At 43.2% G+C, this 9,177-nt stretch overlaps 1 non-coding gene across 1 annotated transcript; it reads left to right on the top strand.

The window, feature by feature from the left end:
- The first annotated feature begins 2,513 nt into the window (after positions 1 to 2,513).
- On the top strand, positions 2,514 to 2,588 carry Trnas-cga (transfer RNA serine (anticodon CGA)). Its single transcript has one exon. It is a non-coding gene; the product is annotated as a tRNA-Ser (tRNA).
- Positions 2,589 to 9,177: the final 6,589 nt, after the last annotated feature.

The following is a 9,177-nucleotide window of genomic DNA, read 5'->3' as shown; positions in this document are numbered from 1 at the left end:
CACTAACCAACCTAAACTCATACTCCTAGCAACAGCTATAATTATTAGACTGCAAATGAAATAAAGAGTGATGCAATGTAGTTCAATACGCCGTAGTGAGTCATCACTAGAAACATCGGCACTTACCCCCCTAACACCCTCTACATTGCTCGTCGGAATTGCGAAGGCCAGATCACATTAATTACAGTGCATACAAAAGCATCTAAGCAATCATTCTTTGCGTGCTCTATAGGTGTATGGAACGGGAAGAGGCCCTAATAGCTTGTACAATGAGATGTACCTCCTGTGATGCAATTCACAGTTATCTGCAGAGTATGGATATAGATGCAGAGGTAGAAACTGTCACCCGTCCTATATGGAAGCACAGCTACTTTTGTACACCCTATACTGAATGTATCCTGGTAATGTGACACTGAGAGAAATAGTTAATTCGACAAAATTATGCGACCAAGATTTACGGAACACTGACCATTGTAAAACCTAATTAAGTTCAAATGGTTCAAATGGCTCTGAGCACTATGGGACTTAACATCTATGGTCATCGGTCCCCTAGAACTTAGAACTACTTAAACCTAACTAACCTAAGGACATCACACAACACCCAGTCATAATTAAGTTCACAATCGCGTTTTTCTTTTGTATGAAAAGGTTTATCTTAGGCGCTATTACGGAGATTTTGGTACGGTTTTCACTGAATGATTGATTGATGAGGAATGTTTGTGTATACTGTAGAATGTATAATTAGAGTAATGATGTGGGTGTAATATATGTACTATTATCTGTTCCATATTGAATACAAAATTTGTCTTCATTGCACATTTATGAGATAATGACCAGTTTCCACCGCTCCTGCACTCCTCTTAATGCCTAAAGTACACAGAAAAAATTATTGTTCGTACTTATAATACATACTGCATAAAAATTTAAAAAAATGACAAAAAACATAAAACTAAAATATTGTTACATCGAATAACTCTTTGCATGTAATAAAAATTTGTACTGAATCATTAAAACTACTGGGATCATTATAATGCTACTCTTTAAAGCAGAGAATAGGCGCATCAGCTAGAGGCTTTAACGGTGTGCACTAGTCCACGATTAAATTTATTGTACTTAAATTAACAAAATAGGCTTGAAAAACAAATCTGGCAGTTTATAATATATATATATATATATATATATATATATATATATATATATATATATATATATAATAATTCCGCAATTGATAGTACTAAAATATCGGGAGAGTATAAGAGACGACAAAACTTTTTCTAATGAGCAAGCGGCCATTTGAAACGAAAAAGTGCGCATCATTAAATTACCCTTTAAAGCGGTCGAACAGAATGCGAGGTACAACAGGACAGAAGGGAAAAGTTGCGCCACAGATGAATTCGTCGCAACCATCAGGGTTAGGTTTCTTCAATAACGCTCTAACTTCTTGTTGTATTCAGTCGCTGATGCGTTGTGGACGAGAGCAGATAGACCATTTTTTATTTACATTCTGTGTGACATCTCGTGGCAACGGTGGATGCTATGAACTTTGGTCAGCTACACAGAAGGCGGTATCTGGTTAGAAATGCAATAAATAACTGCCGGAACTCCAAAAGATCTGCGATGCTTGATTAAGTTCTAAAAATATTGTTACTCAAATTGCCCCCACCCCCCCCAACCCCGCGTTTATTTGTCGGAATGTGAAGACCACTCTAAATTACTGCTGTAGGTATAGTAGTATGACTTTCACTTAAACGAGAGGCGTTTGAAAAGTCCGTGCGAAGTCCGAGAGGTGGCACCACCGGCGCATATCGAGGTCATGTTTAGTTAGTAGCATCTCTGAAAAGAACGCACACCAAGTTTCAGCCATATTGGTCTATTTCTTTGTGTTTGGCATTTGTGTGAATCAAGGAAGTCGAGTGATTGTCAAAAAATGGACGAAAAAGAATTTCGTGTGGTGGTTAAACATTACTTTATGAAAGGCAAAACGCCACAGGAGACTAAAGAGAAGCTTGATAAACATGACGGTGACTCCGCACCTTCGATTAGAACAGTATATAAGTGGAATGAGATTTTCACTCTGCAGCGGAGTGTGCGCTGGTATGAAACTTCCTGGCAGATTCAAACTGCAAGGTTCGCGGGAGAGCTTCTGTAAAGTTTGGAAGGTAGGAGACGAGGTACTGGCAGAAGTAAAGCTGTGAGGACGAGGCATGAGTCGTGCTTGGGTAGCTCAGTTGGTAGAGCACTTGCACGCGGAAGGCAAAGGTCCCGATTTCAAGTCTCGGTCCGGCACACAGTTTTAATCTACCAGGAAGTTTCATATCAGCGCACACTCCGCTGCAGAGTGAAAATCTCATTCTGGAAACATCCCCCAGGCTGTGGCTAAGCCATGTCTCCGCAATATCCTTTCTTTCAGGAGTGCTAGTTCTGCAAGGTTCGTGGGACAGCTTCTGTATAGTTTGGAAGGTAGGAGACGAGGTACTGGCAGAAGTAAAGCTGTGAGGACGGGGCGTGAGTCGTGCTTGGATAGCTCAGTTGGTAGAGCACTTGCCCGCGAAAGGCAAAGGTCCCGAGTTCGAGTCTCGGTCCGGCACACAGTTTTAATCTGCCAGGAAGTTTATAAGTGGTTTAAAAATTTTCAGAGTGCCCATATGGGCACAAGTGATGCTGAACGTTCTGGACGCCCTGTGGAGGTTACGACTCCATAAATGGTTGATAAAATCCATTAAATGGTGATGGATGACAGAACAGTTAAGGTGCGTGAGATTTATAGTGCTGTGGGCATCTCGAATGAGCAGGTACATAATATTTTGCATAAACATTTGGACATGAGAAAGGTATCCGCAAGATGGGTTCCGCGATTGTTCACGCTTGACCAAAAACGGAATCGTGTGAAGTGTTGCAAGGATGGTTTGCAGTTATTCAGGAAGAATCTGCAGGACTTTAAGCGTCGTTTCGTCACTGTGGGTGAAACATGGATACATTACTATACTCCTGACACCAAAGAGCAATCTAAACAATGGATTACCAAGGGAGAATAAAGGCGATGACCAGTCCTTTGGGCCAGCCACTGTGACCGAGCGGTTCTAGGCGCTTCAGTCTGGAACCGCACTGCTGCTACGGTAACAGGTTCGAATCCTGCCTCGGTCATGGATGTGTGTGATGTCTTTAGATTATTTAGGTTTAAGTAGTTCTAAGTCTAGGGGACTGATGACCTCAGATGGTAAGTCCCATAGTCTATCTATCTATATCCGAATCCCGCTCCAGCTACTGCCGGGTCTGGGTGCTGACGAGTCCTCTCCATTTGGCTCGGTCCTCCCACCACTTTTCTTCCTCCACTTGCTGCCAGGTCACACCTCTCCTTTCAACAGATATTCTCACTCCCATTTTCCACCGTGTTCTTGGGCGCCCTCTAGGTCGTTTCCCATCCATCTTTAGTTCTTCCATAATTTTGGGGAGTCTCTGCCCATGCATCCTCTTAACATGCCCATACCATCTTAATCTCTTTCTTTCAATTTCTTCTCTCATACTTTCTTGTTTGAGGTCCTTTCTAATCTCTACATTCCTTACTCTGTCCATTCTTGTTTTTCCCTTTACTGCTCTGAGAAATTTCATTTCCCCTGCTTGCAGTCTGCTCCAGTCCCTTTCTTTCATTGTCCATGTTTCTCCACCATAGGTGACAATAGGGAAGTAATAATTCTTATACATCAGGAGTTTTGCTCTTTCTGGAACTTCATTATTCCAAATCAGATGTTTTATTGTTTGGTAGAAATTGCCTCCCTTCTGTAACCTCCTATTAATTTCGTTAGTTATTCTTCCATCCCTAGATAAGTCCCATAGTGCTCAGAGCAATTTGAACCATTTTGAACCGGCCAAAAAAGCCATGGGGCCTGTCTTTTAGGATTCGCAAGGGATAATCCGCATCGACCATATGGAAACGGGTAAAAGTATTACAGGTGCATATTATTAATCGTTATTGGACCATTTGAAAACCGAGCTGCAAGAAAAATGCTGGCGATTGGACCGCAAGGAAGTCCTTTTCAATCACGACAATGCACCAGCACACACGTCAGCAGTTGTGGTCGCAAAATTAATGCAAATAGGATTCCAAATTGTTTCACATCCCCCTATTCTCCATACGTGGCTCCCTCGGACTACTATTTGTTCCCCAATTTTAAGAAATGGCTGGCGGGACAAAGATTTTATTCAAACGAGAAGGTGATTGCAGCAACTAATAGCTATTTTGCAGACTTGGACAATTCCTATTATTCGGAAGGGATCAACAAATTAGAACAACGTTGGACGAAGTGTGTAAGTCTAAAAGGAGACTATGTCGAAAAATAAAAATTGTTTACCCTAAACACGTAAGTAGTTTTTATTTTTGCACGGACTTTTCAAACTCACCTGGTATAGGAGGGTTTGTGTACAAAATTTATTGCCATTATTGCAGTAAAGTCGTCCGGGAGTAAATATTTAACGCTGTCCGTATAAAGCTGGGAGAAGTCGCTAGGAAGCACTAATACACTAAGCTGCAAAAGTGATGGGGTACCTTCCAATATGGTATCGGATCTCCTTTTGCCCGGCGTGGAGCATCAGCTCGACGTGGCATGGACTCAACAAGTCATTGGAAGTCCCCTGCAGAAATATTGAGCCACGCTGCCTCTGTAGCCGTAAATAACTGGGAAAGTGTCGCCTGTGCTGGATTTTGTGCAAGAACTGACCTCTCGATTATGTCCCATAGACATTCGGTGGAATTCATGTCGAACGCTCTGGGTGGGCAAATCATTCGCTAGAACTGTGCAGAATATTTTCCGTACCAACCGCAAACAATTGTATCCCGCTGGCTTGGAGCATTGTAGTTCATAAAAATTTCGGCATTGTTTGGAAACGTGAACTCTATGAAGGACTACAAACGGTCTCCAAGTAGCTGAACATAACCATTTACAGTCAATGATCAGTTCAGGTGGACAAGAGGATCCAGTTCATGCCGCATGAACACAGCCCACACCATCATGGAACCACCACCACCGTGCACAGTGCCTTCTTCACAACCTGGGTCTATTGTTTCGTGGGATCTGCGCCACACTCGATCCTTACCATCAGCTCTTACCAATGGGAATCTGGGATCAGCTTTCCAGCCACGGTTTTCCAGTCGATTCTCACCGATAAGATCACGAGTTCAGGAGAGGTGCTGCAAGTAACGTCGTGTTATTAGCAAAGACACTGGCATGAGTCGCCTGCTGCCATAGTCATTTACCGCCAAATTTCGCTGCACTGTAGTAACCGATACGTTCGCTTTGCGTCCTAAACTGATTTCTGCGGCTATTTCACGCATTGTTGCTTGTCTATTAGAACTGCCATCTCTACGCGAACGCCGTTTCTCTTGGTCGTTCAGTGACAGACGTCGGTCTCTGGGTTTTCCGTTGTGAGAGGCAATGCCTGAAATTTGGTATTCTTCGGCACACTCTTGTTACTGTGGATCTAGGAATATTGAGTTCCTTAATGATTTCCGCAATGGAATATCTCATGCATCTAGCTCCAACTATCATTCCAGTTTCAAGTCTGTTAATTTCCGTCATGCCTCCATAAGCACGTCGGAAACCTTTTCACGTGACTCAACCTAATACAAATAACAGTTCCGTCAATACAATGCCATTTTTTATCAAGTGTACGCGATGCTACCACTGTCTCCTATGTGTTGCCGTGACAAAGTGATAGAAGGTATATAACATTTATCTTCAGGCACGGAAATACTTTCTTATGACTTTCATTTCGACAAGTTGGCAGAGGCCTCTAGTTAGATTCATTTATATTGATATAAGTGGCGATTAGGACCAGGGATGTAATGGCGACGTCGGAAATGTTTAGATTTCGCTGTAAATCCGCTTGTGATAGTGACCTAGGTATTTTAGTAACGCCCATTTAATGTGGGAACACAAAACCACGAAAGTACACTGCTTCCAGTATTTTCAGGTTTTTCTGTAGCAGCCTATACCTAAAGTCTACGTCGAGTAATTTTCTACCAGAATAGACCAGGCACTGAAAGCACAAACACGCAGACGACTGTGGCTGAGCGGTTGTAGGCGCTTCAGTTCGGAACCGTGCTGCAGCTACGGTCGCAGGTTCGAATCCTGCCTCCGGCTTGGATGTGTGTGATGTTCTTAGGTTAGTTAGGTTCAAGTAGTTCTAAGTTCTAGGGGACTGATGAGCGCAGATGTTAAGTCCCATAGTGCTCAGAGCCATTTCTGAACGCAGACGAGTCACAAGCGTTTCTGACGTAGGTCGTGATGTTTACCGTTTCCAAAGCATAACTTACCGTACCTTAGTGGTGGACGCGGTGGGACCTTGCCTCTCCACCTGCAACCTGCAGTGTCTCTTTCCGATTCTGTCACCTATAGGCAACGTAACTTGTACTCATATTTCAGCGACGCTTTTGATTGCTGAAATATCTCTTTCTTCTCTCTCTTGCTCTCTCTCTCTCTCTCTCTCGCCCGCCCGCATGTCTCAATCCCGCGGTGCCTTTCTTAACATCATTCCTGTGAATCATAATGATCAATATTAGTGTATTCCATTCCTATCACATTTGGTGCACATTACATTTAAATTATCGATTCATTAATGATCTCTAGGCCTTACGCTTATGGTACAGCCGACATCACCTGCATAGTCTCGAGCAGTCAGTACCACACCTGACTGATTCACGCCCGGAAGCAGAATCAAATACAATAGTTTTCCGGATATTCTATACGGCATGCTACTTGTTGGAGTAATCGGTGAGGAGGCCAGATGCACCGCCAGGCGTACCTTTAAATCAATAAAAATTAAATTCCCAAAACAATTCCCTTGTAAACGACGGTTAATACATCTGAGTTGACGTCTCCCGGACTGCTAAGCAGACAATATTCTAGGATGTAGGACGCGAGAGCAAGGTTGACGCCTGCCAGTGGATCATAGAGAGTTTTGGACGAAAAAAATGCCCTTATGTTGGGACATGTCATGCGTTTGGACAATGTCAGTTACGCAAGCCTGTTACAGCGAGCAGACAACACTGATGTGCATTTCCAACAGTTAGTACAGCATTTCTCCGTTATCACATAGCAAATGCGCTTTTGTGAGGATGTGTTGATTCTGGATGTACTATTTCTTTCTTTTGAAATTCAGACCTTATTTCAGTTTTATTCATTCAGAACCAGATGAGCTTATATTCGACTGTTGCTGGTTTACTCTTTGCAAGGTAATCGATAAAAATGTCATCTCTGAAAATAAGGGAAGAAAACTTTCGGACAGATGATATCGACTTGCGCTCATTGTTATTATTGTTGTTTTGTTGTGGCCATTGAGAGACATTCCCACGTCTCGTCTACAGCTGAAAACTTGTGCACGAAAGCAGATGGACTCCTTTGAAAGCAACTCGCATACGCTTTAGTCTTCGGTTGTTCTCAACGATCAACAAACAGAGAAATGGAAGCGAAGAGTGATGAAACCTTAGCAGTTTTGAAGCTTTCAGCTACCTGATTGTCCGTCAAAAAATTGAATTTTTGCACGGTTTGGGTACCTTAATGTGACCAACGCCTACGTGCAATAACCACTCATAGACACAGACGGCAGGTGGCAGCACAGAGTTGGAGGGTGTGTTAAGCGTGTCGGAAGGGGGGGGGGAGGGGGGGGGGGAAACGGTGCAGTCCATGTCATAATGCAGAGATGGAGCGACTTATCTGACATCAAAAAGGGTATGATCACTGTCTTTCTTGTCTAGGGTGGAAGCGTTTTCGAAACGGTTGTGATTGTAAACCTCCGTGGTTGAAGTATACCGAGCATTACACGATATCGCTATCCAAAAGTGGCATCGAGGCAACAGTAGTGCCATAAATAACAGTAGTGAGTGACGGATGTGGATATGTGTGCTGGCGAATCTACGTGTAACTGTTGAGCATCTGACCGCCCAGACTAAGGGGCTATAAACTGTGTCGAACGTTCAGCGAACGTTGCTGCGTATGAACCTCCACAACACCCATGCTAGCTGCTGTCAATCGGCGACGAAAGCTTAAATTTGCACTCCAATACCACAACTGGACGCCCACTGTGTGGAGAAAACGGTTTTCTCATGTGCTTCATGTTTTGTGCTTCATCGGAGGCATATGGACATTGGCTTGTAAGTTCGTGAAACGTTTGAAAGCAAACACCCTCCTGCTACAGTCGTCGGAAGGAACCTGACCGGAGAGCATTCGCTGTACGATCTCGTCATTCTGGAAGGCACAGTGTATGTATGTAATCTTGTGGGCCATGGCCACCACTAAATACAATCTGCAATCCCTCGTCACGATGACATCAACCAACAGAGGACGCAATGTTTCACACAGATCGCTGAGTACGTGAGTGGTTCGAAGAGCACTAGGATGGGATCAGCGTAATCCACTGGACACGAAACACCTCGGATTTAAACCCAGTCGAGAAGCTGTGGGAAATCCTCGACCGGGCTTTTCGTGCCATGGAAGGCGAAACCTAGCGCAGGTAACCAAGTCAGTAAAGACCAAATCCCTGTCTTTAGCTTCCAGAACCTGACTGACCCTGTTCCTGCACGTACACGCTGCATGAGGTTGCTATTTAAGCTTTTGATAGGTGTTCAAATTAATGTGCTGGAGAGAGTATGATGGTTTGATACGGTAGTTCACGCATTTGAATCAAACACACACAAGAGTTAAAGATTTTTTACCATAGCTTTGTTCTTAACTGATCAGCAGTTACCAGTTATCCGATTGCTTTGATCCTGCCCGCCATGAGCTCTTCTCCTCTAGCAAAGTTCTCATTAGTAGCCTTTATATTAGAGGCAGCGCCGACATTTTTAACCTGTAGAATTCCTTCTATTATAATGGAAGCTATTTCCTGAACTCTTAACACACTTCCTATCATCTGTGTTTTTCTTGCCAATGTTTTCTACACATTCCTCTCCTCAGTCAATTCTGTGGAGAGCCTCCTCATTCTTTATCTATCGACCTGATTTTCAGAATCTTTGTATAACACCACATCTAAGACTCATCTGTCCACATTTTCCCCTATTTTCTCACAGTTCGTGTTCCACCTCTACACAATACATTGTTTCAAACGTACGTTATATTTCTTCTTCAATCAAGGCCTACCTTTCATAGTAGTAGAATTCTTTTAACATCTGCCCTCTCCTTGTCT

This window comes from Schistocerca cancellata, chromosome 3 (genome assembly GCF_023864275.1).
Source record: "Schistocerca cancellata isolate TAMUIC-IGC-003103 chromosome 3, iqSchCanc2.1, whole genome shotgun sequence".
Classification (NCBI taxonomy): domain Eukaryota; kingdom Metazoa; phylum Arthropoda; class Insecta; order Orthoptera; family Acrididae; genus Schistocerca; species Schistocerca cancellata.
The sequence above is the reverse complement of the archived record's forward strand: the minus strand, read 5'-3'. Positions and strand labels throughout refer to the sequence as shown.